Consider the following 27448-nt stretch of genomic DNA (forward strand, 5'->3'; position numbering starts at 1 on the left):
ACAGGAATCCAAGGTGACAGTGCCCTGGTAGGATCGCATTTGCTGGGCTTCGCGCTACAACACCGACCCGACAGAACTAGAACCTGTCCCATACACTTTACTGTCAGTAAAACGGAGTAAAGGAGCTAGAAACCCCCCAAAAAAATCGACTTACCTTTGTCTTTGCATCTGGAGAATGCCAAAGAAAGGAGGGAGCTTTCCCAAGGCCAGGGCCATGGCTCAGCCCTTTGAAGCAGTGGGCTTGCTTACTCACCAGACCCTGGTTGAGGAGCTGGCCAACTCTCCTGGGGAAGCAGATCCAGAAAGAAATCGAGGAGAAGTTGGTTCCTTTATCTGCTAAGATGCAAAACCTGGGAAAAAGGACCAATGAGCACGAGCACCAGGCTGCAGGGGTAGGGGCAGAGACTGACTCCTCCAAGAGCCGAACTGAAGCCCTGGAAACACAGGTCCAGGGTCTGTTGGATCTGGGAGATGATCTTGAAAATAGGGGCAGAATAAAGAACTTGCACGTTGTTGACATACTGGAGGGATGGAAGATGAATGGCCAGTGGCTTCTTCGAGAAGTGGTTTCCAGAGTTCTTTGATCTGGAGGTTGAGAAGGGAAGGATAACAAATGAAAGAGCCCACCGGATCGCGGCACAAAAGTGCAGGTCAGCGCCCATGCCCTGTCCTGGTAAGGTTCCATCATTATAAAGACATGCAGAGGGTCATGGAAGCCTCTTTTGCCCAGGGGAGGAATCCGAGGGCATTGGTATGTGGTGGTTCCAGGGTCATGTTTTTTCAAGACTTTATAGCGGCAGTGGTCCAGAAAAGGAAGTCCTACGATGGCATCAAGAGGAGATTGAAAGAGTTTGCGATCCAATATTCTGTAAGATACCCAGCGGTGCTTCAGATCAATCATAATGAATCCATACATCCACAGGTCGGCACGACATCAAGGGCCAAAGGGCCTGTTCTGAGCTGTATTGATCTATGTTCTATGTTCTATATTCTATTTATTCAACTTGCCAGAGAAAGTGAAGAACTTTGTGCTCACGCTGACATAAGTCAACCGGCCAAATAGGCATAGAGGACAGGTTCAGGTTTGTTCTTCTTTACAAAGGTCTTGGTGGGGTTTCCTTTCTGGTAATAAGTTGGGTGAAATGATGTCCGAGATGGGTAGACTATTTATCTTTAATCTCTAAGTTATGTTAAGAGTTGGGTGACATATTTATTTCGAGTTTACTTTTCACTAGTTACTCATTTTCCCTCCCCCATACTATCCAAGTCCCAAGACTCCAACTTGGCACCATCCTCTTGACCTGTTGATCTGCTCCACCCTCCTCTCTGACCTATCACTTCTCTTCTATCTTCATCTCCCTATCACATTCTCACCTACCTTCCCCCAACCCCACTCCCCTCCCATTTATCTCTCAGCACGCCCCGCCCCCCACAAGCTTCATTCATGATGAAGGGCCTTTGCCGGAAATGTCAATTCTCTTGCTCTTCAGATGCTGCCTGACCTGCTGTGCTTTTCCAGCACCACACTCACAACTCTGATCTCCAGCATCTGCAGTCCACACTTTCTCCCTTTGGTAAACAGCTAAAACCTATGCTAGGGGGACTGGCTATTTCCTTTACAGCCAATAAGAAGTGGCAGACGGGTGAGCAACAACACTTGCTCGAGACACATGTGAAAGTAGTAAAAAGGCATAATTTGACAGGCCCTCACTGGTTAAACTGCAGAGGATCACAGTGCTTCGGACTACGTTGAACTCTGCGCTCACCCTGACAGCCGTGGGAGCTTGCATTTGCAAGTCAAAGGCTGTTTGAGCATGGGGATAAGCCGGGCAAGTACCTAGCATATCTCGCTAGGAAAAGGAGTGCCCCCCCCATCCCCACAAAGCCATTACCTCGATCAGAGGGGACACTGGAAAGGTAACCTACTATTCTAAAAGGATTAATGCTGCATTCTGAAAATTTTACTCTGAACTATACCAATCTGAAAGTTGTGAGAGTGGGCAGGTTAGGATGGAGTCTTTTTTTAAGAAATTTGGACCTTCCAGGAGTGACCCCTGAACAACAGTCTCGCTTCAATGCCCCGTTGTCAGATCAAGAGGTGCAGGAGGCTGTGAGACAGCTCCAGAATGGAAAGGCAACAGGTCCTGACGGGCTCCCAGTGAGTTCTATAAGGAATGTATAAGTATATTGTCAGGGCGATGCTTTGTGTGTTTACTGAGTCACATAGTCATGGTCTCCTCCCACCATCTCTAAGAAAGGTGAACAACTCTCACATTCTTAAAAACGAAGGCCTCAAAGGACCGTGCTTCCTATAGGCCCATTTCACTCCTGAATGTTGACCAAAATCCTAAGAATCTGGCATTAAGGCTAGAAACTGCACTGCCCTCCATCATTAAGAAGGACCAGACAGTGTTCATAAAAGGTCACAGATCAACAGATAATGTCAGGAGATTATGTAACATGATCCAAGTATGTCAACATCAATCGGTACAGAAATTGGTAATCTCCTTAGAAGCAGAAAAGGCATTTGACAGGGTCGAGTGGCCATATCTTTTTCATACTTTGAAGCGGTTTGGCCTGGGAGAGATTTTCATCAGGTGGGTGGAGGGTTTGCACAGTGATCCATTTGCCATGGTCCTCACCAATGGTGTACCATCAAGCAATTTTAATGTTTGTAGGGGCAGTCGACAGGGCTGTCCCTTGTCGCCATTGCTTTTCACACTGGTGATCGAATTGCTGGTGGAGGCAATACGCAGGGATCCCAAAAGAACTGCTCCAGAGGTGGGAATGAAGTCACACAAGATCACACTGTATACAATGACATTCTTGGCTTCTTATCAAACCCAACAGTCTCAGTGCCACACCTGAAACAAGGCATCAATCTATTTGGTGGTTTCTCGGGTTATAAGATCAATTTTGCGAAGTCAGAGGCCATGGCCATGGGTGGTCTCCCGAGAGTGCCTGATCCGGAGGGCGGATCTCGGTTCCCCTTTAGATGGTCACAGGAGGGCTTTCTCTACTTAAGTATATTTATTACTCCTGTTTTTGATCAGCTATTTAAAGCCAATTTTGCCCATTTATTCAACAGAATCAAGCAGGACCTTCGTAGATGGGAGGCACTTCTGATCTTATGATTAGGTCGGATAGCCCTCATTAAAATGAACATTCTGCCCTGTCTGTTGTAACCTATGTGAATGCTTCTTCTGCTTTTTACGAAGCAAACATTAGAAGACTGAACGGCTGATTCAGTTCTTTTATCTGGTATCGCAAGCGGCCCCTAATTAAATTGAATAAATTGCAGTTACCTTACAGACTGGGAGGAGTTGATCTCCCTGATATCAAAAACAATCAGTTAAGCTCATTGTTATCTTACATGAATGACTGGGCCCGGGGGACTCTCACTCACTTTGGATGGACATCGAAGCATCTCAGGCAAGATGCCCCCTATATTGGCCTGCTGTTCTTAGACAAAATGAGAACTGTTAAAGAATATTGCCATAGCCCAATAGTCATCAATACTGTCAAGGCGTGGAGGGCATTGCTTCAGGGTGAGGGCAATATTGCCAAAACATCATTTTTGACACCCATAGTTGGCATGCTGGGCTTTCACCAGAGATGATGGACTTTGGGTTTAAACTATGGGCAGCTAGGGGACAGTGCCTTGCCTGGGTGATTTATTTGAAGGGGATATATTGATGTCCTTTGACTAGTTGGCTCAGAAATATGAATTGCCCAGTAGGGCCCTCTTTCATTTTTTTCAAATTAGAAATTTCATACAAATAGAGACCACACTTCTAACTGATCCCTCTAAGTCTGACCTGGAGAAGAGGGCATTGAGTGCTGAGGGTACATTATCTATTAGCAACACATCATCTATCAGGAGTGGGTCCCTTGGACGGGACCAAACGGCTCCGTAGGATATGGGAGAAAGAGTTGGACGTTGAGATTTCTTCTGAAATGTGGGAGGATATCTGGGAAAATACAAGAAGGACCTCGATTTGCAACAGGACCCACGCCTTGCAATTCAAGATTCTCCATTGGATCCATTTAGCCCCAGATCCTCTCGCTAAATTTAAAGCAGGAGCATCTCCAATGTGACCTAAATGTAAAGTGAGTATGGGCGCGCTCATACATTGTCTTTGGTCCTGCCACAGACTGCGGACATACTGGAGCACTGTGGTAGGTGAAATAGAGAAGATCTTGGGGACAGATGTGCTTATGGACCCTGTATCTCTTGGCCTTGTTAATTCACTTTCATTATATATATCCCGCAGGGCTGGCGGGATGGCTTAAGCTAGTCATGGAGTACATCCCTTCAACTTTCTTACAACTATGGTGCACCACAAAACTGAGAATTTCTCTAAGACGTGGAGGTCCTTTCTGGACTACCTAGGTACAGATCTGTCTGCCATACTAATAAGAGCCTTTATGTAGCCATGGCAATTCTATGTAATGAGTCTAGTATCTAGAGAGGAGGAACTACGAACATATGAATACGTATTAACTTATGCGCTCGATGATCGAGGGCTATTGTTTTGTTTCGCTGAACTGTGTCATGGTTATTATTGTTATTATTATTAAGGTTTTCCTTTTATAGCTTAGTTATTACTTATTTTTCTATGTAATTAGTGAGCTTGTTTTTTAACATTGGTTTGCATTATTTGGTTTTGTATTTGTCACAATATTCAAAAGAAAAGATTTCCCTTTATTTTAATAAAAATATATTTTAAAAATAAAACAAAATAAAGAATCACCACTCATTGGTCACCACTTGCCCCACTCACTTACTGCCTCCTCCTCTGGGCTTTGCAGAAGAGTTTTGCCATTGCTGACCAGTCTTGTTTATCTTGCACAGTCTAGCAGCTATATCTCGCCCCTGTTGCATAAATACACTCACTCAATGGGTTTCGACACATGTCCTTTCCTTTTACCAGTCACGTGCTGAGCCCAGATCAAGGGTTGTCCAATCTCTAAATTGACTTCGCCTGAGGCCCACTGAAGACGTTACCTAGTAGGGTGACGAAGCATCTGGAAATGAACCTTCCAGCTCAGCGAGCGTCCCCTAAATTGACATCCAACTGTTAACGGAAATATGTGACAATGTAAAAATACAAACAAAACAGAAATTGCTGGAGAAAATCAGCAAGTCTGGTAGCATCTGTGGAGAGAAAGCAGAGTTCACATTTCAGGTCGAGTGGCCCTTCCTCAGAACTGGATCTGAATAAGAGTCACTGGACTGGAAACGTTGACTCTGATTTCTCTCCACAGATGCTGCCAGATCTGCTGAGTTTTTCCAGCAATTTCTGTTTTTGTTTCAGACTTCCAGCATCCGCAGTTATGTTGCATTTTGTAAAGTAAAAACAAAGGTCTTCAGAGGCCAATGTGAGGAGCTTTAATAGCTGCTGCTGCAGGGCAGTTGCTTCCATGATTTATTGCTGTTGCTTCACATTCTGACAGAAGATGATCCTAAAGCCACCCGCCCAGAGAATATAAGGATTGCATTAAGCACACATCTGCCTATCCAAACAGACACTAATACACTGAAGCGAGTAGAGATGTATTGCTATATAACACTGTGCCAAGCACACAGCATTCCTCCCAGCAGCATGAACTTGCTGAAATCTTTATTGTTAGGTTGTCAGAAGTGATAGGAAGGTGTTTTCTTTCACTGGGTAGCATCGATCATGTATTTTGTCAGTTTTGTACTGAATCCTGACAAAGGTATTGTGGTGTTATGCAGTGAAGATGGAAGCCAGACTTTAGTTTTGGCTTACACTGATGAAAGAGCAGGTAATTAATACATTAAGGGCATGAAATCCAAATCTGTACTGTGCTACCCTGCCATGAAAATCAAAGGTCCACCAAGCAAGGCTGCAGTCACCTCGAGTGTGGTCCTGCTCAGGGACTGCTATTGATGCAGATCTGGGCCTACCACATACCTCATGAAACTGCTCAGCTCCATTCGGCTGACCTGACTCACAGTTTACAGACATTAGCCTCACAAATCCACATAGGACATTCATCTGTCGCTCACCAAAGAATGTGTGTCCAGTTGCAAGAAGGATACAGCACCAGCTTTACTTCGAGAGAAGGGCACCCAATGTGCAGGTATGGCCATTCAGAACAGTCTTGCTAAGCAGTGTGTTTTGAAGGTGCAGCGGTGAGCTCCTGGATTTTGTCAGAGAGTGTCATTGCTTCACCAAAGAGGGGGCAGAGGATGTGGCAACTTGCCTGCACAAAGGTCACAACATAAGATGGGTGGAGCAGCAGACTCAGGGTCTACAGTGTGATAGTAGAGAATCTGCATGCCCTCTGGCAATCTCAGATCAGATTCCTCCATTCTCCTTGTCTGCCAGTTGAGCCAATGTACCTCACATATAGACATCAATAAGCCACAAATCCTCATCTGATTTCAGCCGATGAAGTTTCAGTTTTCAATGTGTGCTCTGATAAGATTGCACATAAACCATCCTCTCCTCACGGCCTGTTTCAGCCTGCAGTTTGTACAAGCCTCTGAGTTAGATGCGGAGTCAATAAAATGTGGTGCCAGAAAAAGCACAGCAGGTCAATCAGCATAAGAAGAGCAAGAGAGTCGACATTTTGGGCAGGACCCTTCATTAGAACAGGGGAGGGGGAAGGGAGCTGAGAAATAAACAGAGATAGTGGGGTGGGGCTGGTTGCAAGGTAGGTGGGATGGCGAGAGGTAGATGCAGGTAGGTGAATAGGATTGGTCAGTGGGAAGGAAGATGGACAAACTAGGTCAAGTCAAGGGGACATAGGATGAGGTGGGGTTGGGTGGGGAGGGGTTTGAAAGCTGGTGAATTCTATGTTGAGGCCATAAGGTTGGGTAAGCTCCCAAGGCAGAAGGTAAGGTGTTCTTCCTCCAATTTATGTGTGGCCTTACTTTAATGGTTACATGCACTGCCAGTATCTGACCTGGTGGGTGAGAATCTCAGATCAAGGTATGGGGTGCTTTTCATTAGTGCTGCTTTATTGCTGTCTCTTCTGTCTGGGACCCCTGTGGCTGGTCAGGTAGCCAAACTTAGATAAAAATAGAGGAAGTTGTGAGGAAGGCTCACTTGACCTAAAATGTTAATTCTGATAAGGCCATAAGACCTAGAAGCAGAAAGTAGGCCATTCAGCCCAAGGATTCTGCTTGTTTCTTAACTCCATTCTCTTGCTTTCTCCCCATTACCCTTGATACCCTTGATACTCAAGAACTATCTCTCCACAGATGCTGCCAGATCTGCTGAGCTTATCCAGCAATCTCTATTTTTATCTCTAATTTATAGCGTCTGCAGTTATTTCGGTTAGCCGATCTTGAATTTCTGAAAGCAGCAAATTGGAAAAGGAAGGAATGGATGGGGAATGTAGGAAGCATTTCTCATTTGTGTGGTAGCAGGATATGGATGAGTTGGATATTCAGAAGAGGAATGAGGAACATAATCTTTTAGTGTGCATCATTCTGTCCATGAAAGAGAGAGAGGACAGAATGTCATTGATTGTTATTTGGTAGTACAGAACTTGAATACTGTACTAGTTGGCTTCTTGTTGGCTTTTTTGACAACTCATAAGAGTATCAATTTAAGGGTAACATTATCAATTATTTTTGCATGAAAGGAGAGCACTGAAAACTTGGCAAGTAGACTCTGATTGGCAGATGCATTGCCATGGTGAATGTACCAATTAATGATGATTGACAGTTAACTTCCATGTTTGATTTTTTTTTTAATCAAATAGCTTGACTCTGATTGATATGACCCATAGAATTGAACCATCAAATGGTTGTCATCTTCTTTGTTGAGTTGAACCAGGTGCAATGCATGTACATGTCCTTCCTGTCTTCAAAGAACAGGGTCCTATCAATTAATATATATACCTTTACGTTCTTTGCAAACACAAAAAAAAACCTATGCACAAATACCTGATGTCTTTAGAACACCAAACTGTGGTGTTAATATTTGGCACACTATGAATCAGGAAATTAGCAATGCATGTGATATAGTAGTAATAGGTGACCTCAATATGCATATAGACTCAGTTAATTAAGTCAATATTAATGCTATGGAGGACAAATTCCTCAAGTGTCTATGATATGAGGTTTCAGAACAGTACATTAAGGAGTCAACAAGGTATTGAGCTATTTTTGGGTTTAATGTTGTGTGATGAAAAAAGGTTAATTAATACCTATGTATAAGCTATAAAGGAGCCTTGGGGCGACATAATACTTGAAGATTGAACGTAGCATAGTTCATTCTGAAACTAGGTTCTTAAATTTGAACAAAGAAATCTCAAGGGTGTGAAAGGCAGCTAGGGAAGACTGGGAAATACAATAAATGTTTGATGGCAGACAGGCAATTTGAAAATATACTACAAGGTCTACAACAGATGTCCATTCCTCTAGGATACAAACACCCAAAGGGAGAAATGGGTCAACTATGTCTAATGAAATAAGTTAAAGATTATTATCCATCTGCATTAGATTAAAGGAATAGGTAAGCCTGAGGATTGGGAACAACATAGAATCCCAAGAAACTGAAAGGAAACAGAAAACAGAATATGAATGGAACCTAGTGAGGAACATAAAGGCGGGATTTAAAAGCTTCCATCAATATGTGAAGGGAAAAAAGATCAGCAAAGACTAAGATAGCAAACTGTGGGACCATTACAAGTGTAAACAAAAGGAGAACCAAGGAACTAGTGTAAATGAGGAGCAGAAAGTAATGAGTATTAGTAAAGAGGTAGTACTTGAAAAAAATAGCTGTGGGGTGATAAATCTCCCAGGCTCAATAAACTTAAGTCCACAGTGAAGGAGTCTAAGAAATTTGGAGTTTTTTAAGAACTTTACTTGTAATATAAACCAAAAAGAATGCGGATGTGGTGCTTTCATAAAGTCTCACAAATAAAATTAGAGCATGTGGAATAGGGGAGTACCCCCTGTATATTACTTTGGTTGGAAAATTGGTTAGTACACAGACAGGATTCTCAGGATGGCAGGCTGTGCTAAGTGAGGTACATCTGATATAAGGAAAATCTTAGAGTCTATTATAAAGGATATAACAGTGAAGCATTTAGAAATACAGAATATAATCAAGCAGAATTGGCATGGTATCATGTAAGGGAAATCATGCCTAATAGGTTTATTAGAATTCTCTGAGAAGGGAACCAGCAGAATGGATAAAGGAGAAATATGTTTGGATTTTCAAAAGGTGTTGATAAAGTACTGTAAGTTAGGCTACTTAATAAGCTCAGAAGCCATGGTATTGGAGATAATACAATAGAATGGATAAAGGATAGGCTAACAAATAGAAAATAAAGAGCTGGGTTAAGAAGGGCACTTTCAGGATGGCAAACTGTAACAAGTGGAGTTCCACTGGGATCAGTATTGGGGCCACAATTATTTACAATACACATTAATGACTTGGATGAGGAAAGTTCTAGAGCAAAGTTTATGGATTACACAAAAATAGGTATGAAGGCAAGTGCTGGAGATGATAGAATGAATATAGACAGATTGAGCAAATGGGCAAAGACCTAACCAATGCAATCTAATAGAATATAGAATATCCTTTTACTCTATTTTAGGAGTACCGTGAAAAGGTTTCACAATGTCTGCTTTCTTATGGCAACATCTGAGGTACAAGTACCGAGGTACCAAAGGACAATTCTTGGGTACATTATGGGAAAATGTTATGCAGTTTGGCAGGAAGAATAGAGGAGATGAATATTATTTGAAAGGAGAAAGAGAAAGCTACAGCTCAGAGGGATTTAAGTGTCCTTGTGCATAAAGCAGAAAAATCTCAGTGAACTGAGTAGGTAGTTAGGCCCATTTCAGACAGTAATTAAGAGTCAATCATATTGTTTTGGGGATGGATTCACAGTTAAGCCAAGCAGACACCGCAGCAGGAATAGGACATTCAGCCCATCAAGCCTGCCCTGCCTTTATAGCTCATGGCTGACCATCTCTTCAATGCCACCTTCCCACATTATCATCATATCCCTCAATGTCATTTGTCTCCATACACCTATGGATTTCCATCTTGAATCTGTTTAATGATTGAACTGCTCAGCTCACTGAGGTATAGTGTCATAGAACATTGAATGTTACAGCACAGTACAGGCCCTTCGGCCCTCAATGTTGCACCGACCTGTGAAATTAATCTGATGCCCATCTAACCTACAGCATTCCATTATTATCCATACGAATGTCCAATGCCCATTTAAATGCCCTTAACATCAGCAGGTCTACTACTGTTGCAGGCAGGCCGTTCCACGCACCTACTATTCTCTGAGTCAGGAAACTACCCCTGATATCTGTCCTAAATCTATCACCCCTCAATTTAAAGCTATATCCCCTCATGTTAGCCTTCACTATCCGAGGAAAAAGGCTCTGACTGTTCACCCTATCTAACCCTCTGATTATCTTATATGTCTTGATTAAGTCACCTCTCAACCTTCTTCTCTCCAATGAAAACAGCCTCAGTTCCCTCAGCCTTTCCTTGTAAGACCTTCCTTCCATACCATGCAACATCCTAGTAAATCTCCGCTGAACCCTTTCCAAAGCTTCCACATCCTTCCTATAATATGGTGACCAGAACGTTATGCAATACTCCAGATGCGGCCTTACCAGTGTCTTGTACAGCTGAAGCATGACCTTGTGGCTCCTAAACTCAATCCCCCCACCAATACACCAATGCACCATATGCCTTCTTAACAACCCTACCAATCTAGATGGCAACTTTCAGGGATTTATCCACTTGGACACCAAAATCTCTCTGTTCATCTACACTGCCAAAAATTTTACCAATACCCCAATACTCTGCATTCCCGTTATTTCTTCCAAAGTGAACTAGCTCACACTTTTCCTCATTAAACTCTGCCCAGCTCTGCATCTTATTTACGTCCTGCTGTAACCCATGACACCCTTCGGCATTATCCACAACGCTGCCTACCTCAGTGTCATCTGCAAATTTACTAACCCATCCTTCTACACCCACATCCAGATCATTTATAAAAAATACAAACAACAGTTGCCCAAAACAGATCCTTGTGGCACACTACTGGTAACTGAGTTCCGGGATGAATATTTCCCATCAACTACCACCCTCTGTCTTCTTTCAACTTACCAATTTCTGATCCAAATTGCTAAATCACCTTCAGTCCTGAAACTCTATATTTTTTTGCAATAGCCTACTATGGGAAACTTTATTGAAGGCCTTACTGAAGTCCATATACGCCACATCAACCACTTTAACTTCATCCACCTGTTTTCTCAACTTCTCAAAGAACTCAGTAAGGTTAGTTAGGCATGACCCACCTTTCACAAAACCGTGTTGACTATCCCTAATCAAATTATTCTTTTCCTGGTTATTATAAATCCAATCTCTCATAACTTTTTCCAACACTTTACCCACAACTGAAGTAAGGTTCACTGGCCTATAATTACCAGGGTTGTCCTGACTCCCCTTCTTAAACAAGGGAACTCGACATTTGCTATCTCCAGTCTTCTGGCACTACTCCTGTCAACAATGATGACATAAAGGTCAAAGCCAAAGGCTCTGCAAGCTCCTCCCTGGCTTCCCAGAGGATCTGAGGATAAATCCCATCCAGCCCAGGGGTCTTATCTATTTTCAGATCTTCCAAAATTGCTAAAACCTCCTCTTTGTCAACCAGAATCCCATTTAAACTAGTAGCCTGGATCCCCATATTCTCACTAACATTGCCTTTTCCAATGTGAATATCGATGAAAAGTATTCATTAAGCACTTGCCCTATGTCCACAGATTCTACACAAAACTTTCCACTACTACCTTTGATTGGCCCTAATCCTACTCTTAGTCATATTTTTATTCTTGATATACCTATAGAAGGCCTTAGGGTTTTCCTTGGTCCTGTCTGCCAACAACTTCTCATGTCCCCTCTTGAATCTTCTTAGCCCTCTCTTTTGATCTTTTCTGGCTAACCTATAACTTTCAAGCCCCTTAACTGATCCTGTTAGAAGTGGTAGAAATTTAAAACTCACCTCCAAAATGGCAATTGATGCCAGATAGTTTGTTAATTTTAAACCTACTGCCAGACAAGGCTATTAAGTGATTGGGAGCAAAGGCAAGTGGATGGAATTCAACTGCTGTTCGGCTCTGATCTCACTGGATGATGGAACAGTTTTGATGGGTGGAACAGCTTCCTTCTGTTCCTACGTTACAATGAAATTGAATTACCTGTGATTTCAGAAGGCATCATGTCATCCTGTTTGTTATATTTGCAGATCTGCCATTCCATTCATTTTTAAGTTTTGATGTTACAATGTTTTCACCAATAACTAATCTAGCTTCTACAGTTAAATACTCTGTTCCCTGATGTGTGACATATAGGATAGCAATTTTCCTTCCATACTGATTTAAGGTTAAACACAATTAAACCTAAAAGGAAAAAAACAGCAATTCTAACATGACAAATATGATCAATGACAAGTTTATCTGTGGCCCATCTATGCAGTGGCAAGTTTCATTTGTCATGTGTTTATGTTGCTCTCGTGTTGACTGAAGCAGCTTAGTCATAGGATTTTTTTTTGCATAATTCAGGGAAACGTTGTCTCCTGTTTAATTTGAGGGGTTCTGTTGACATCAAGTTATTTAAATGATTCATGTTTGTACATAACACAATTTAGCTGTTATCAAATAATCTCTGAACAATACAAGAAAGGGCAGGGATGCTGCGTCATAAAGGCTTCCATCAATTTTTAAATTTGATAATTCTGACAAATGGTCTGTCACTCGAGATATTTATATATTTTCAAGAGCTTCTCCAAAACCCCTCAAGAAATGTCTCACATGCTACATATAACTAGCTGCTTAAAAGTGTACAGTAGCAATGCAGAATTACCCAGATATTATTTTGCCTTTATTCTCCTCGATGCAGTGGTTCATAACTGGATTGTTAATATATTTATTGCTATGCATTACCAACCAAGGCAAATCAATGAAGTAGCGTAATTCCAAAGTGGGGATTGAAACACAACTTTCCAACAGGTATGAGTGCTTCCAGTTATCCCTGGTGAATCTTAAAACATTCATTTTAGTCTGGGCCAAATACCATGTCACGATCCACTGGTAGAGCCTAGTTCAGATCAAGCAGCTTGTAAAGTTACAGTCACTAAAACATTTAAGAGACATTGCCTCCAAACTTTACCAGATTATTTTCAAAGTAATTTCAAGGGTGAGAAAACAATCCAATCTCTTACTTTAACATTACTATAATAAGGCTTATTTTAAACAAAATCAGCTGTTTTTGACTGTTTTGTCTTCGAAATTGAATCACGGACGATTGCTTCTGCAATTTTTGCCGGATTAACAAATACTTCTGAGTTGAACATGACAAACTCCATTGGTATTTGTTGCTGGAAATCACAACATGCACTGTTCCTCTGATCAACAACATTAATGGAACTAGATAACACGGTGTCAATTCAAACAGCAGTGAGCACATTCCTTTCCTCAGAGAGGCCACATGTGGACCACAGCCTTGTCAAAATTACCATAACTTCAAGCAGTAGGATCCCACAAACATTGAGACTTCAAAATCCTTTCACTGGATGAGTGAAGCTTAACTTGTTCTCCTTAGAGCTGAGAAGTTCAAGGAGAGATGTGATGAAGCAGTTCAGTGTCATAAAGGTGTTGAATGAAGTAGTTGAGGAGAAACTGTATCCAATAGCTAAAGTGTTGATAACCAGAAAGTAACTGGCAAAAGGACCAGAGGTTTCACAAGGATGAGTTATTTTATGCAATGTGTATTAGAAATTGGAACATACAGGCTGATTAGATGCTGGATAGATTCAGGAGTGATCATCAAAAGTGAATTGGATAAATACTTAAAGTAGAAAAAAAATTCAGGGTGCAGTGGGAGTAAAGGAGCAGGGCTTACAGAATTCCTCTTCCAAAGACGTTTTGCAAACTAGGTGCGCCCAATGGCTTCCTTCTGTGCAACATTATCCTGTGATTCTGAGAAAGAACGGCTCTGAGGCCAGGAAGAATAATGCTCCATAACTTAAACAAGTGGACAAAAACACAATAGAACCATGAATAGATTATACAGCCTTTCAAGGGGTTCTGTCATGACTGATCTTCCACTTCAAATTCACCTTTTGTGCACACCCCTCACTCCCATCCCCCTTTATACCTCAATTCTCTGAGAGATCAAATGCCTGTCTGTCTCCAGCTTAAATATGTTCAGCAATGGAGTAATCATAAATGGATAGAGAATGCTTAAGATTCACCATCTCCAGAGTGAAGAAACTCCTCCTCATCGCAGTCCGAAATGATGGACTCCCTTATATGCCCCACTTACCAGATCAAAATCAAATGAAAAACCTGTGGTTACATTTATTGGTGAGATTTGGCCAAATGCGAAGTCAGGTTTAAGTGAAAAAGTACAACTTGCAAAATATTTCCAAGACAACTGGCTTACGCCAATGTGAACCAAGGGTAAACATTAAGCATGGTTATCATTGTGAAGAAGACAAGAATGAGTCACTTCTTCAACAAATTAATTGCCTTTTATTCCTCATCCCAACCCACTTTCCCTACAAGACAGACAGTTATGGGATTATTATCTTTAGGGGACTACTCAAAAATTCAGAAGGAAAATATATCAAAATATATTTCTTTTCCATTTAACCAGTACCACAGTTAAATGTTAGCTTTTCTCAGAGACTGAAGATTAGAGGTTTAAATCTGGCTCCTAGATAAAAGCACATAATTTGGACCATTCACTGAGGAGTGCTACAGTGCTATCTTCCCTCACCTTGAACATTCATTTTCAGTCCCATCTGCCTGTTCTATTAGCACCATTGCCAGGACTAGTAGGAAAAGGAGCCCAGAACTCTCTCAGAGTCCTACCTAAGATTCATCCATATCACCAGCACCAAAAACTGATTTCATTGGTGATTTTAACTAAAAAGAGAAAATGCTGGAAATACTCAGCAGAATGCAGCAGCATCTGAGGAGATGGGAATTAGGGGAGTGAGGGAGATTATACAATGATGGGCTGACATTAGATTAGTATTCCAGAGGCCTGTCTAGGGCCAGGAAATCCAACCATAGCAACTGGTGAAATTTGAATTCAATTAATCACAAAACATCTGGAATGAAAGCTAATCTCAGTAATGGTGGCCACACAAATGCCAGGCAATGATCATCACCAATAAGAGACAAGCTAATCACTACCCCTTGACATTCAGCGGTGTTACCATCACTGAAACCCCCACTATAAACATCCTGGGAGTTATCATTGACCAGAAACTCAACTGGACTCAAAACATAAACACACTGGCTACAAGAGCAGGTCAGAGGCTAGGAATATTGCAGAGAGTAATTCACCTCCTGACTCTTCAAAGCCTGTCCATCATCTACAAGGCACAATTCAGGAGTGTGATGGAATACTCCCCACTTGTCTGGATGACTGCATCTCTAACAACACTCAAGAAGGACCATCCTGGACAAAAAAACCCAGTTGATTGGCACCAAATCCACAAGCATCCACTCCCTCCACCACTGATCTACAGTTGCAGTAGAACCTGCTATGTATAAGATGCACTGCAGAAATTCACCAAAGATCCTCAGACAACACCGTCCAAACCCATGACCACTTACATCTAGAAAGACAAGGGCAGAAGATACATGGGAACGCCACCACCTACAAGCTCCCCCCAAGCCACTCACCATCCTGACTTGGAAAGATATTGCCGTTCTTTCACTGGTGCTGGGTTAAAATCCTAGAATTCCCTCCCCAGTGGCATTATGAGTTAACCCACAGCAAGTGGCCTGGAGTGGTTCAAGAAGGCAGCTCACTACCACCTTCTCAAAGGATGGACAATAAATGCTGGCCAGTGTACCAGAAATGAATTTTAAAAATTGACAACAATCATTGATTATTGGAAATACTCAGTTGGTTCACTAATGTTCTTTAGGGAAGGAAATCTGTGATCCTTACCCAGTCTAGCCTACACAGACCTGATCCACAGCAATGCGATTGACTCTTAGCTGCCCTCAAAGGGAAACTGCCTATGGATGATAAATGTGAGCACACGCCAGTGACACCACAACAATTTGAAAGACAACACAAAATTAAAGCTCCAAGTTAATTATAATTCCTTCAGAATCCAACGCTTTATCTTGCATTGATTGCAGCTTGTGGGTCATGGAAATGCTTGTCACCCAATAACTGCACAATCATATCTGAAATAAATAGTGAAATGCTGGAGGAACCTCTGCAGGTTGAGTAACATCTGTGGAGAGAGAAACAGATTTAACGTTACAAGTCTCAGGTGACTTTTTCATGAGATGAGCAGCCTGACCAGAACCCAGGCTGTTGACTTCACAGCTTCCAGATTGATGATGCGCAATTCCCATGATTGCTTGTGAGGGCCCTAACACAAAGCCCCCTCCCCACCGGCACCCACCCACCACACCACCACCCCCAACCCCAACCCCACCACCCCACACCACCAACTTCACAACATGGCTATTCAGTTGGACAGATGTCCAGTGTGTTTGTGCAGGTTGTCAGTGCCACATTGTTGATTCAGTATGCCATACAGAGAGATGTGGCCCCTGACCCGGACAGATCCAGACTGCCAAGCATGGCATACACAGTCTGTGTGTCTGTGCAGAAAGAACCTTCAATATGACAGTTCCGAATGCTCTTCAGATCTGGCTGAAGTGCCAATGGACTGTCAGATGTGGCAAGATTAGGCAATGTATGAGTGCTGTGAGCATGTAAACGGGTGCTTAGTGAGTCAGTGCTAAGTGGGCAAGCAAGAACTCCTGAGACACAGCCTTGAGCTGGGTGCCTGTGCCTGCAAGCAAACTATCTTTGCAGCAGCCTTTCAATGCTATATGATCCTGCACTGCAGATCTGCACTTCCTGCAAGTGATTGGAGACATACAAAAAGGATGGGGACAGATTGACCCAATGCCAATATCCATGGACGAGGGGTGCAAGGGGCTGGTGCCCATGGATTGAAGCTAAAGTGTACTCAGCAACATGGAGGTTTTTGGGAGCCCAGTGGTGACCTGAAGTCAGTAGATACTTGCTCTGGCCTCCATTTTGAGAATTCTCAGCATCTACTTCACCCATGGTGGATAGTAGGACAGTAGGCTGCATATTATGAGTTGAGATGTGCCATTAATAAAGTTGTCAACAAACAAAAATTCCCCTAGGAGCAACTCAGTGCTGCCTAGTAGTAATTTTGCTTTGATGCCTGGAACTTAGCTAAAAGATGCAGCAAGTTGTGGTGGATGCAGGTACAGTTACAACATTTAAAAGACATTTAGATAAGCAAATGAAGAAGCAATGTTTGGAGTGATTATGGGCCAAGCACTAGCAGCTGGGATTACTTTAGTTTGGGATAATGATTGGCGTGGACTAGTTGAACCGAAGGGTCTGTTTCCGTGCCATCTACTCTACATTGCTCCCAGCGTTGAGATAGTCCTTGCATTATTCTGCAACATTTACCATCATGACCCACATCATTTAGGCCCCTATAAGATTCTGCCCAATGTTATCTTTAATGGTTTCAGCGTCCACAGTGCCTGTTGCAATGATGGCCAACACTATTGCCTCAAGGAGTGCTTGCTGACATTGGTGGCTTGTACCATTCCAGTTCCCTGTTGGTGCCTTTGGTTGTGTGCCACCTTGAGTGAAAAATGATTGGATGGTGTGGCTGTTGTCGTCGAATATTCGGCAGCATGTGGAGGCTGTGAGTAGTGGACGTGAGATTTGCAGGAGTGCTAGAAGTGTGAAGGTGCAATAGATCACATGAATGTCGGGTATGACGGTGGTTGTTAGTTGGTAAATGATGGGGTTACAGTGGACTAAGGAGTGTCAGAGACTAATGGTAGAATGTGGCATTTGAAAATATGTTTACTGACCTTGACTGTGCTGGTGAGGTATTTGACCTTCTTGAGGCCCTGCATCAGGACCAGACACCTGCCATTCACCTCCATGTTAGCTGCACTTTCTAAGCATGTCTTCTGCCACCTCCATCTTGTCAATCCCAGTTATTTTTCCCATTTGTCACCATCCTCACCTGGACCTCTAGGGCAATGTCTGAAAAGCCTCCACTCTTTGGCATTGTCATCCCATTCTTTGATATTTCCCAGTCAAATTTATGCCCTGCATAATTGCCTGTACCTGCTCCAGGCACAACACACCGTCTCTATCTGGGAACCTGTGTGAATTGAAGCACTGCAGAGTGATTTTAACTGGTGCTAGTTGTTCACCGCATTAGCCCAAGTCCATTCAACTGCGGAACAAAGCAATCCGAGGAGCTGGATGCTGAAATAGTGTCCAACAGCAGGTGACACATAGCTAGCACAAAGCCTGAAACGCAGGCAACAAGCCGCAGGAGTGAGTTTCCCAATTCCATTTTTGTCACCCTTATCGTTCCAAGTTAAACTGGTGAGTTCAAACGAAGCATTTAAAAGAATATTGTTGATGTAATAGTGCCACCCAGTGGATTAGTTTGTCGTTGTGGATAATATTAAAATGAAGACAAATCTTATTCGAATTCAGAATTGCTAACAGTAATCACACAGACAAGGTTCCCATGAAAATCTATGAAAATGTAAACACTGAAACAAGCCAGTTGGATCAATCTAGTGTGTGTTAGCAATTGTATTATTCATGAGTCTCCTTCAACACTCCTTCTACTTAACAGGCAGTCCCCAGGTTACAAACAGCTTCCGTTCACAAGTTATTTTGTACCCAAGTCAGAACGTAATGCAGGACAATGTAAAGCTACTATTTGTAAGTAAAGGGACTGTTCTAAAATCATATCTTTAAAACTATATCCCTGTATGGGATCGTGTTCATAAGTGCAAATTAGACATTCAAAAATGTAGTTGTGTCAGCATCACAAGCTAATATCTGAATTCTATATCTGTAATCAGCATTTATGAAAATATATATATAGTATATAAAATGAATAAGCACCAGTAATATCATGATTAGCAATCACCAGATTTATTTTATATTATGTTGATTGAAGGATAAATATAAAGTAGGGCGACAAATCTAAAGGAGCAGGCAGATTGGGCGTATGTGTGCATAATTCAATGAAGTTGGAGGAAGCTGTAAGCAAAGCAGACAGTGTTCATGGATTTATTAAGAGAGGCATGGGGTACAAGAGCCAGGAGGTGATGTTGAACTTGTATAAGAGACCTGTTAGACCTCAGCTGGAGTATTGTATACAATTCCACATTATGGGAAGGATGTGAGAGACCATCGACGTGATTGACAAGAATGTTTCCAGGGATGGCAGGTTGCAGGTATGAGGATGGACTGAGGAAGTTGAGACTGTTCTGTTTGGAGAGAAGAAGGCTGAGAGGAGATTTGATTGAGGTTTACAAAAGGATGAGCAGGCTAGATAGAGTTGACAGAGAGGACTATGTCCGCTTGGAAAAGGAACAGGAATGACATTTATGAAAAGAAGCAAAGGTGATATGAGAAAAATCTTTTTCATTCACCACTGGTTCGGTTATAGAATGCACTGCATGGAAGTGTGGTGGAGGTAGGTTCAATTGCAGTATTCAAGAAAGTACTGGATGATTATTTGGATGAAAATAATGTGCAAGGGCATGAGGAAAAGCAAGAGATTGGCACCAAGTAATGAAGTTCATTTGAACAGCCAGTACAGGCATCATGAGCCAAACAGACTCTTTCTGTGTTATTTGACTTCTGAGATTCTGTGACCTGGGTAAGTTCATTGGGGAGAACATCTTGTTCTTGGAATGGGATCTTTGACATCCAACAGTGCAGCATTCCCTCAGCACTGCACTGGAGAGTTTGTATTCAAGTTGTTGAGTGGGACTTGAACCCGGAACCTTGTGATTCAAAGGAAACAGCAAAAACTGACCCTGTCGCTCATCTAAACCTATTGTCATATCCTTCTAGTCCTTTCTTGCTCATGTTATTTATCTAGTTTCCCCTTCAGTGTGTTCATGCTTATTTGTTTCTACTGGTACTAGCGAGTTCTGTGATGTTTGTAGTAAATTGTTATTATTTGGGAATTTGGATTTGAAACTGGAATAATCCTTACTCAAAAGTGCACAGTCTGTGAACGTACCTTTCTTTTGACAAAGCTCAGAAAATTATTTTGAACAGTGAGTTTTAAAACGCTTTCGAAGTAAGCACGAATTAAGTCAAATGACAATCGGATACCTGGGAGTTAATCTCTGAATATATTTTAAATTGATTTTATGACGTTCAAGAGCCATTCATAGATTGAGTTGCTTGGGTGCAGTCAGTACCTTGTTTGTTGCGAACAGCCAAAGGGATATTCTGTTTTTTTACATCCACCAGTCTTTGGCCCACATACCTGGCATCACACCAGCATTGAAGGATACATTATTCATTTGTGTGATAGGCAAATCCACCATTGGTTTAAAGGCAGAATCTCATCAGTTGTCATCATTACTCATGTTGCTACTGCATTATAGCAGCATGAAGCAGTGAGCTTCACCCATTGCTGAAACAATTGAGCAAATCTCCATCGAATCTGAGATAACCTTTTGGGATTGACAGCCTTAGGCACTTAGGTGCAGTATGTAGATGTGTAGGTATGTTCCAAAAACTGGTGGAATATATTAAATAGCATATAATTTCAGCAGTTCACGAGACTCAACCAGCCCACACTTGCAAAACTCACAACATAATATCCAGTTATAGATATGATTTCCAGAAGGCATTTGATAAGGTGCAACATCAAATGTTATTGCAGAAACTAGAAGCTCATGGTGTTGGGGCTATATTAATGATTTGGATGAAGGGACCAAAGATACGATAGCTAAAATAGCTGATGAAACAAAGGTAGGTAGTAAAGTAAGTTGTGAAGATAACATGAAGAGGCTACAAAGGGATAGAGTTTAAGTGAGTGGGCAAAGATCTGACAAATGGAATACTATGTGGGAAAGAATAAAATTATTCATTTTAGCAGAAAGAATAAAAGAGAAGCAAATTAACCAAATGGCGAGAGGTTATGGAGTTCTGAGATGCAGGGAAAGCTGGGTATTCAAATGCATAATCACAGCTGGTTGGTTGGCAAGTACAGCAAGTGATCAGCAAACTAATAAAATGTTATATTGCGAAGGGAATTGAATGCAAGAGTAGGGAGGTTATATTTTACTTCTACAGAGCATGGCATTTTAATGCATTAGAAGCAATTTAGAGAAGATTTACTAGACTAACACTTGGAATGAGCAGATTGCCTTCATCCTCTGGAGTTTAGAAGAGTTAAAATGACATAATTGCAACATGTAAGATCCTGAGGAAACTTGACCTCGTGGATATCGAAAGGATGTTTCCGCTTGTGAGAGAATCTAGAACTAGGGGATCATACTTCAGTCACACGTTTAAAAACAAGTTAAGGAAAAAACATGTTTCTCTCAGAGAGTTATGAGTCTTCAGAATTCCCTTCACTAAAAGATGGTGAATGCAGAATATTTAAATGTTTTAAATCAAAGGTAGATAGGTTGTTGATCACCAAATTTATCAGGGATGTGTTGAGTTAAAATCCATGACCATGACCTTATTGATTGGTGCAGCATGTTCAGGTGGCCAAGTGGATTGACTTTGTTCCTTATCCATATGTGATTCTACAATTGGATAAGATTCGTTAGATAATTCTGATTCTGCTAAGAATTATACTGACGATCACTTTAAGATTGTCAAATCAGGCTCACAATGTGGTGTACATGACTTGTCTACAGTAGAAACTACATATTTTCACACACAGAGCCCCATTCTTGGCAAGACAGGAAGAACATGTTCACAGACTGCACCAGTTTTAACTCAAAGGTCACAGCCACTTTCTGTTGCAGGGAGGACACCCCTGCACTTGTTTCAAATACCGAAGGGCTCTTTTATGTGCACCTTCGACCTTGGACAGGGTCTCACTAAAGGTCCATGCGTGCTGCAGTGAAGTATCAACCTGGAGTTTTATGCTTGACTCTCTAGAGTGGAAATTGAACACACAGTTGCATAACCCAGAGGTAGGAGTGCTGACAATAATTGAAAACATTCTCTGTGCACATAGCCTCATACATCGTTTTGTAATTTTAAAGACCTTGGTTTGTCACCCCTCAGCTTTCTCTTCTTGTTCAGCATTTACTGTTTAAGTACAACCTCATTCTTTTGGCATGTCGTCCAATTTTAATGCTTCATATTTTAATCAGCATTTGCTTCACTTTAAATTTCCAAGACCAGGAACTGTTACAAAGTAGCAAACCTCTACCTTTTCTCTACACATTTGAGCTAGGTTTTCACTGGAGAATCCAGATCACTTATTGAATGCCCAACTCAAAATGTATGGAATATTTTTTAATTCCTACGAACATATGAAACAAGAACACAGTTGGCCCATTGAGCCTATTCCACCACTCAGTAAGACCGTGGCTGATCAGTGTGTGTTTTTAATTCCACGTTCCCATCTTCCCATTCGCTCACATGACAAGGATTTATGCACCTCTGCTGTAAAAATATTCAATGATCCCACCTCCACCATCATCTGAGGCAGAGTTCCAAAGTCGTACAACACTCAGAAGAAGGAAATTCTTGACTCCATCCTGGTAGGGTCAGCTGTAAGTTAAAAATGGTGCCCCTCCCCTAGCTTTGGACCATCCAACCAAAGGAAACATCCTTTCCAGGTTCACCTTCTCAAAAGCAATCAGGATACTATACACTTAGAGTTGTAGAGTTGTATAGCACAAAAACAGACCTTTCGGTCTAACCCATCCATGTCAACCAGATATCCCAACCCAATCTAGTCCCACTTGCCCGCACCGGTCCATATCCCTTCAAACCCTTCCAGATGCCTTCTAAAAGTTGTAATTGTACCAACCTCCACCACTTCCTCTGACAGCCACCCCCTGTGTGAAAAAGTTGCCCCTTAGGTCTCTTTTATATCTTTCCCCTCTCACCCTAAACTTATGCCCTCTAGTCTGGACTCCCCAACTCCAGGGAAAAGGCTTTGTCTAGTTACCCTATCCATGCCTTCATGGTTTTATAAACCGAAGGTCACCTCTCAACCTCCAATACTCCAGGTAAAACAGCCCCAGCCTCTCCCCATTGCTCAAATTCTCCAATCCTGGCAACATCTGTGTAAGTCTTTTCTGAATCTTTTCAAGTTTCACAACATCCTTCCAATTGGAAGGAGACCAGAATTACATGCAATATTCCAACAGTGACTGAACCAACATCTGTACAGCCGCAACATAACCTACCAACTCTTATGCTCAATGCTCTGACCAATAAAGGAAAGCATACCAAACAGCTTCTTCACTATCCTATCTTCCTGCGACTCTACTTTCAAGGAGCCATGAACCTGCATTCCAAGGTCTCTTTGTTCAGCAACACTCCCTCGGACCTTACCAGTAAGTGAATAAGTCCTGCTAAGATTTGCTTTCCCAAAATGTAACACCTCACATTTATCTAAATTAAACCCCATCTTCCACTCCTCAGCCCATTAGCCCATCTGATCAGGATCCCGTTGTAATCTGAGGTAACCTTCTTCACTGACCACTACACCTCCAATTTTGGTGTCATCTAAAATCTTACTAACTATACTTCCTGTGTTCACATCCAAATCATTTATAGAAATGACGAAAAGTAATGATCAGAGAACCAATCTTTGTGGCACTCCATTGGTCACAGGCCTCCAGTCTGAAAAGCATCCCTCCTCCACCACCCTCTGTCTTCTACCTTTGAGCCAGTTCTGTATCCAAATGCCTAAATAGAGTCATAGAGTCACAGAGATGCACAGCATGGAAACAGACACTTCGAACCAATCTGTCCATGCTGACCAGATATGCCAACTCAATCTAGTCCCACCTGCCAGCACCCAGCCCATATCCCTCCAAACCCTACAATCCTGGCAACATCCTTGTAAATCTTTTCTGAACCCTTTCAAAGTTTCACAACAGAATTGCACGCGATATTTCAACAGTAGCCTAACCAACGTCCTGTACAGCTGCAACATGACCTCCCAACTCCTGTACTCAATACTCTGAACAATAAAAGAAAGCATACCAAATATCTTCTTCATTACCCTATCTACCTGTGATTCCACTTTCAAGGAGCTATGCACCTGTACTCCAAGATCTCTTTGTTCAGCAACACTATCTGGGACCTTACCATTAAGTATATAAGTCCTGCTAAGATTTGCTTTCCCAAAATGTAGCACCTCACATTTATCTGAACTAAACTCCATCTGCCACTTCTCGGCTCATTGGCCCATCTGATCAAGATCCTGTTGTAATCCATGAGATCTAACCTTGCTAAACAGTCTCCCATGGGGAACCTTGTTGAATGCCTTACTAAAATCAATATAGATCACATCCACCGCTCTGCCTTCATCAATCTTCTTTGTTATTTCTTCAAAAAATTCAATCAAGTTCATGAGATATGATTTCCCATGCACAAAGCCATGTTGACTATCCCTAATCAGTCCTTGCCTTTCCAAATCCCTAAAGATTCCCTCCAACAACTTGCCCACCACCGACGTCAGGCTCACTGGTCTATAGTTCCCTGCCTTGACATTATCACATTTCTTAATCAGTGGCACCACGTTTGCCAACCTCCAATCTTCCAGCACCTCACCTGTGACTCCAAGTAACACAGCACAAGGCCCATGAATCACTTCTTATAGAGTTCTAGGGTACACTTGATCAGGTCCTGGGGATTTATCCAGTTTTATGCATTACAAGAACTCCAGCACTTCCTCCTCTATAAAAAGGACATTTATCAAGATGTCACCATCTATTTCCCTAAATTCTATCCTCCATGTTCTTCTCCAGGGTAATCTCTGATGCAAAGTGGGTCCACCCAAAGGCCTTTGCTGATCTTTGAAGGGCCCTATTCTCTCCTTAGTTATCCTTTTGTTCTTAATGTATTTGTAAAAACCCTTTGGATTTTCCTTAACACTATTTGCCAAAGTATCTCATGTCCCTGTTTTGTCTTCCTGGTTTCCCTCTCCTACTGCCTTTATAGGCCTTTATAAGGATTCACTCAATCTATCCTGTCTATACCTGACATATGCTTCCTTCTTTTTATTACTTAAAACCTCAATTTCTTTAGTCATCCAGCATTCCCTATACCTACCAGCCTTTCCTTTCACCCAAACAGGAATATATTGCCTCTGGACTCTCGTTAACTCATTTCTGAAGGCTTCCCATTTTCCAGCCATCTGCAAACATCTGCCCCCAGTCAGCTTTTGAAAGTTCTTGCCTAATACTACCAAAGTTAGACTTCCTCCAATTTAGAACTTCAACTTTTCAATCTGGTCTATTCTTTTCCATCACTATTTGAAAACTAATAGAATTATAGTCGCTGGCCCCAAAGTGCTCCCCCATTGATACCTCAGTCACCTGCCCTGCCTTATTTTCCAACAGTAGGTCAAGTTTTGCACCTTCTCTACTAGGTACATCCACATACTGAATTAGAAAAGTTTCTTGTACACACTTAACAAATTCCTCCCCATCTAAACCCTTAACACTATGGCAGTCCCAGTCTATGTTTGGAAAGTTTAAATCCCCTACCATAACCACCCTATTATTCTTCTAAATAACTGAAATCACCTTACTAATATTTGTTTCTCAATTTCTCACTGATTATTAGAGGGTCTATAATACAATCCCAATAAGGTGGTCATCCCTTTCTTATTTCTCAGTTCCACCCAAATAGCTTCCCTGGATATATTCCCAGGAATATCTCCCTAAGTACAGCTGTTATGCAATCCCTTATCAAAACTGCCACTCCCCCTCCTCTCTTGCCTCCCTTTCTATCCTTCCTTTAGCATTTGTACCCTGGAACATTCAGCTGCCAGTCCTGCCCATCCTTGAGCCTGTTCTGTAATCGCTATGATATCTCAGTCCCATGTTCCTAACCATACCCTGAGTTCATCTGCTTTCCCTGTTAGACCCCTTGCATTGAAATGAATGCAGTTTAATTTATCTGTCCTACTTTGTTCTCTGCTTTGTCCCTGCCTGCCCTGACTGTTTGACTCCCTTCTTTTCTCAACTGTACCAGTCTCAGATTGATCTCTTTCCTCACTATCTCCCTGGGCTCCTCAGCTACGCATTCATCTGCTCTATCGTTCTATTCCTACCCTCAGTAGTTCATTGCACTGGGAGTAATCCAGATATTACTACCATTGAAAACCTCCTTTTTAAATTCCTGCCTAAGCTTCTATATTTTCCCTTCAGATCTCATCCTTTCCCTTTCCTATGTCGTTGGTTCCAATGTGTGCAATGACCTCCTGCTCACCCCTCTCACCTTTGAGAACATTCTGCATCCTCTCTGAGACATCCTTGATCCTGGCACTAGGGAGGCAACACACCATTCTGATTTTTCACTGCTGACCACAGAAATGTCTGTCTGTATCTCGGACTAGAGTTCCCTAACACAATCAATTGTTTTGAACCCAATGTACCGCTCATTGCATTTGACCTGTCTTGAGACCAGAAACTTGGCTATTTGCACTACATTTCCCATAGAATCCATTCGTCTCTACGTTTTCCAAAACAGCATACTTGTTTGAAATGGGGATAGCCACAGGAGACCCTGCACTACCTGCCTAACTCTCCTACCTTTCCTGGAGTTAACCCATCTACCTGACTGTGTCTGTGGCTTTTCTCCCTTTCTATAACTGCCATCAATCACACCCCCTAGCTCTTGTAAATTCCTCATAACCTCTAACTGACGTTCCAACCGATCCCTTCGATCCGATAGGATTTGCAACCAACGGCACTTATTGCAGATATAATCCTCAGTCACACATAAACTCTCCCTAAACTCCCACATCCAACAAGAGCATATCACGCTACCAATGGCCATTTTTGCTTTTTCCAATCTACAGACCCAGAAAATAGCACCATCTTATTCCTCTACAACACATTGCTCCAGGCTAACCTAATACCTACAACCTAAGAGAAATTTCTCAATAAAACATATAATCAAGAAAGAACCCACTCTCCTCACTATTGCAGATTTACAGCAAGACTATACTTTAAACTACTCATTTGCCTGTTGCTGTGCTGTGATCTTTCCTAGACCCACTCCGATGTCCAGCAATACATGAATTCAAACAGCAAAAGTAATAACTGTGCAAGTTCACTACTGTGTCAGTTAGCAGTGTGGGTTTCTTCCTCTCTCTCTCTCTCTCTCTCACACACACACACACACACACACACTCTTCCTGCACAGACCATGTGCTGCCTATTGCCTGTCCTCCCTTTTAAAAGTGCCGTTGGTTTGATTGTTCTTCTCCAAACTCTATCAATCAACCCACTTACTTCTAAAGTCCAGTGGAAACAAGCTCAGTCTGTCCATCTTTAAACCTCTGTTACATTAGTCGGAGGTAAAGGATGCAGTGAAATGAAGAGGAACTAATGCAGAAA

This window comes from Hemiscyllium ocellatum, chromosome 18, assembly GCF_020745735.1.
Source record: "Hemiscyllium ocellatum isolate sHemOce1 chromosome 18, sHemOce1.pat.X.cur, whole genome shotgun sequence".
Taxonomy (NCBI): domain Eukaryota; kingdom Metazoa; phylum Chordata; class Chondrichthyes; order Orectolobiformes; family Hemiscylliidae; genus Hemiscyllium; species Hemiscyllium ocellatum.